Genomic DNA, 5,536 nt, shown 5'->3' with positions numbered 1-5,536 from the left:
TTTCTAGAACATGGAGTTGTCGCATATAAAATGAAAGCTCATATACTCTATGTTACATATATCATACTTCCGATCTAAAAAAAAATTAGGCGGATGAGACCATTAAGTGTTATAAGCGAAAAGTTTTAGAAGGTATGCTTGTCGTATATCAAACGAAAGGTCGTACAAAGTACATTACGAAAACATCACTTTAACAGGAAAGACCTTTCAATTGTTTTACAAACAATTGAGATACTAGTTCTAGTTTGATGTAATAGAAATGACTGATGCCAAATGTGATGCGCTAAAATATATCTAAGTGAATGAAAAACAATAACTGAAAACAATATATAATTTAATTAACAAAGTACAACTTTTATTATCACATGCCAAAGGTAATCAGAAATGGAGCATTCAATATCTTCAAACTCGTACTTAGAAAGCATGTAGCAAATGCACTAATGTACTATGGAGGCATGTAGCAAATGCACTAACCTAAATTCTGTTTTGAGAGCTTGGCTTTCCTTGGTTGGACTGAATATCAATCCTTAGAGAATTCAAGATAATAATCTAAAACAAGAGGCTGGCTGTCACAACGACAGCAAACCGGATTTATTATCATTTATTTTTGTCCTGCCAATATCACAAGAACCATAACTGATGGACGGTGAAAGTGAAAATTGTCAGTATCAAATTTGACCTCCACTTTGTCATCAGTATCAACATATTAAAATTTGAAAAGCTTAGATGCAACCACTTGAATGGAAATGCCATTTCACATTCTTTCAAGAACCATAACTCCTAAACGGTAAAAGTCAAAATCGTCATTATTGAACTTGACCTTCATTTTGTCATCAATAATAACATATTAAAATTTGGGAAGATTTGGTAGAACAGTTCATGTGTAAATGCATGGACACGACTGGAAACTTCAATATTCTATCTTTCAAGAACCATAACTCCTGAACAGTAAAAGTCAAAATCGCCATTATTGAACTTGACCTTCATTTAGTTGTCAGTAACAACATATTAAAATTTTAAAAGCTTTGGTTGAACTGTTCATGAGTTAATGCACGGACACGACTGGAAACTCCATTTTTCCATCATTTAAGAACCATAACTCCTGAACGGTAAAAGTCAAATTCGCCATTATTGAACTTGACCTTCATTTAGTTATTAGTATTTTAAAAGCTTTGGTTGAACGGTTCATGAGTTAATGCACGGACAACATTTGATTGCCGCCCGCCCGGTCGCCGTATATCCTCAATCAATAACCGACATTTTTGTCCCTAAAATCCGGTTAACGAGTTCTATAAAATATATAAGTTTCTCAAAGGTTTTGCGACGGTGCAAATATTAAACTTTACAATATAAATAGATATCCTTTACCAATGAATTCAAATAGCAAAAGCTATGCTATTTAACAAATATATAGCGAATAAGCTTCATCTAAATCATCAAATAAAGAAATATGAAATTTATAGTTTTAAACAAGGGAAATAATGATGACATAATAAATTTTGTTTATATAGATTAGACCGTTGGTTTTCCCGTTTGAATGGTTTTACACTAGTAATTTTGGGGCCCTTTATAGCTTGTTGTTCGGTGTGAGCCAAGGCTCCGTGTTGAAGGCCGTACTTTAACCTATAATGGTTTAATTTTTAAATTGTTATTTGGATGGAGAGTTGTCTCATTGGCACTCACACCACATCTTCCTATATATATCTACTAACTGCCACACTTATATGAAATGCATTCAAATATCTTCTCTGAACTTACTTATAAAAAAGAAGATGTGGTATGATTGCCAATGAGACAACTATCCACAAAAGACCAAAATGACACAAACATTAACAATTATAGGTCAATTGGAACCAAACTTGTTTACATTGGTTCTTGTATTGATTCTTTTTAAACGATCTGGCATAGCGGGAACATAGTTAAACAGTTGCTCAAAACAACCAATTGGAACAAAACCTAGTTCCCTTTGCAAATTGTTTCCGGCCGGTTTTGGTTTGATCCAAGGCCTCCGAGGGGAACAACGATTTCACATTGGACCCTGTAGGAGATAGTTTTAAATATTTGATGTTGAATTTACCGTTTTTGAGAAACACAAGGCCAAAAGGGGTGAACCAAGAACAAATTGGAAATCAATTTTTTTTTGTCCGATTTTGATGAAGATGTTTGGAACAGAAATCATATGAAGGTATTTTAATAAATAATGTAATTTGTTGGCGGTTTTGAAAAAGAAGAGTACCAAAAAGGATCTAGACTGAAAAGGCTTCAACTTGATGAAACGAAAAATGTTGTTCGACATGTGTATACTTTATAGATTTATATTTTTATTTTGTAGATTTCATACATTGTGTTTTACTTAATTTTTTAAGTTTTTTGTTTATCGTTTCCAACAAACAAGAGGCCCAAATCGGGTCTAGAGATGTGATTGGCCCTTTCGGGGCGATTGAATTGGATGGAGTCTAGCAATTTAATATGTCTACATTTACTTTGTGTCAACACTTACCCGAATGTATCCTTTATACGGTCGTTACTTGCTACGCTCTACGGAGCACATTTTTACACAGAATTTATAGAACTAATTGCAAACAAACTACTAGTAAATCCTTACAATAAATATATCTGTCAGGTATGTCTCCAATCGTAGATGGCCGCCCGCGGAAAACGTAGTGTAAGTGCATCTTATTTGGAAATGCATAGAAAGATCTTCTACTTAGAAACTACTAAGCAAATTGAAGCAAAACTTATCATTGGATGGCCTTCTAGCAAAATTGTGTTCGGCAGGACAGGGTACAATCCAACTTGATTGCCAGTGACGAACGTAGTTGAGATTATACCATATGGCGAAATTTATTGAAAGATATTTTCTAAAAGTACAGTGCAAATTACAATGAAACTTGGTCAGTCACAATGATCTTTTACAATGCACAGGCAAACTATGTCTGGTAGGTTCAAGACTGTAACCCAAGATTGCAGGAATTACTAACAACATAGTTTAACATTGGACCCTGAGCTGAGGGTCAGGGGGATCAAAGATCTTAAACAAAACTACTGAGACCAAACTTGATAACATTTGTTTTTGTATGAACACTTTTCAAGCAGTGCTATATCCATCCTTGATGAGCAATAACGGGGAACATACCTATTATATCGGGGTCTAAATTGGGCTGGCTTATGTAGCCACGGTTGATGTGAGCGATACAGCCTCTTAATAGTCTTTTGTTTCATATCCTAAAGTATTGGCGCAAAAAGTTTGTCATTAAACTAGATCCTTGAGTACAAGAAAGTAGAAACAAAACCATTCAAACGAATGCGATCAACATAGGAATATCATATCCCATTGGCAAACTTTTTTGTGCCGAGACCAGGCGTTACAAATCAGGCATGAGCTTTGTGTCAACACTTGCCCTACTGTTTGTTCCCTTGATAAATGTGATCGTATCATGCTGCACTAGGCGTAGAGAGTATTTTCTTTTATATTTACCATAATCAACAACAAAAAATCTAGACCAAGAAACAGTATATAGTAACTCCTAGTAATTTTGTTTGATTTAATTCTTGTATGGTAAAACCAAATATCAAACCTACTTATATTATATATATAATTAATTTCTAAAAAAATGTTTATGCAAAATCATTATTGTATAAAAAATGTATAGCAAATGTTCAATTCGGTAAGGCAGCAATCAATGTCCGAAACAATAGCTCTGCGTGATCGTATGATGTGATGATGGGAAACTGATCTCGTCTGTTTCCAGTAAGCAACTCGACAATGTTAATAAATTCATTGCTACAGCCATGCTCTGGAAAGTTCTCTGTATATTCCTCTATGAGATTGTCAATTGTTTGTAAGTTACATGGTAAAGGAAATGAACAGTCTCTTCCACCAAAGATCTCTGGCTGATAGTATAACATATTTGGAATACCACTTGGTGTTACAACTTCAGCACGTTGTCTTCTTATTCTATGTGAGTTCCAGTTCTCAGCAAACATGTCCAATTGATGTTGGATAACGGAGAGGAAACAAAATCGAACACATTCTTTATGTACTGGACACGATACATTAAAAAGAAGCATCATCGCCTGGGTAAGGTATTCCTGTAACGTCATGATCAGCAACACAAAGGAGACAACAGAGTAACTGAAACATAAAGATAGAAATTACACGTATGATGTAATGATAAAATGAAAAATCCGATTGGCTTGATATCTAAATAGGGTGTTCACTGTGACGTCATCAGCTTACTATAAAACTACTAGGAAATGCGCTGCGCCTTCACATTTAATGCAATACGAAATGGAAAAATACACAGTAAGTTTTGACAATCCAAAATAAATCTTCATGGCGATATTTATAACATATTTCATTTTTAAATTTACCCGTTATAGGTATCAGGTATAAGCATATGATATTTTTACATTTGAACATGTTTTCATTTTCAAACAAGAGGACATATCTTCTTCCAGCATATTGCAATCGAATAAACATTTTAAAAGTCATCTGATGCCTAAACGAATTTATTTTGTTTGGTTGATTTTTGTACCATATCTTAAAGAAACAACGAATAGTGTACCTAATGAATAAAATTTGTTATGAAAAAAATATGTTTCAATTTTTGCTAAATTTGTTGTAACATCATGCCTCCTTAAACATGATATCTAGTTCTTTATCAATCATTGACTAATTTATAAAATTTGGTCGCATATTGTCAAAGTCAATCAACCATAAAAACAAGGCCAAGATCAAATTACAGGTATCAAAATGACATCCCCTGGTAGTGGGGAACCTCCTTGTCTAATATCATCAACCTAAGTCAAAGCTAAAATTACACTTCAGACTATCATCCCCTTGTAGTTGGAGACGTTAATGCCAAATATTATCAACCTTAGACTTCTATTTCTTGAGATATGGACTTAAGCAGTAAACTCGGTTGCAAAATTGACTATTAGAGTTCTTCAGGGTCATTCAAGCATTTAAAATAGGTCAAAGATAAATGGCACATGACTGACTGGCAAGAACAATATGTAGGAAATCTGCATCCTAAATATAAGAACCTTACTCGTTATGCTTCACGAGATAAAGACATGAACAGCAAACTTGGTTGCAATGTTAACGCCATTTATTCACCGTCGCCTGTAAAACCGTACCTACATGTCTCGCTTTTACTGCGCATGCTAGACAAAATATGAAGAAAACTTTATATCATGGTTCACTATATTTTTCGCTAGAGCCGTGTAAATGTGTGCTCATTTTTCCTATTTTGGTAATCCTTTATTTTTTGTAATTTTTGGCCGTTTAAGGTGCAGTTTTTACAAAAAATAAATCACAATACAGTATTAAACCTTTTTCATACTTTCCACGAAGATGGAGCTGATTAGTCTAAATGAAGAAAAACATTATAAAAACTATACAAGAAAGTTTTGACAAATTTTGTTTGTTTTTAAGCCAAAGTGTGTTGATTTGATGTTCGATGTCAGCAACATATTTCTTTGTTTTACTTTCAACATTACCTTTAAAATATTGCTTGATTCCATAGTCTTT

Source organism: Mytilus edulis, chromosome 13 (assembly GCF_963676685.1).
Source record: "Mytilus edulis chromosome 13, xbMytEdul2.2, whole genome shotgun sequence".
Lineage (NCBI taxonomy): Eukaryota > Metazoa > Mollusca > Bivalvia > Mytilida > Mytilidae > Mytilus > Mytilus edulis.
The sequence above is the reverse complement of the archived record's forward strand: the minus strand, read 5'-3'. Positions refer to the sequence as shown.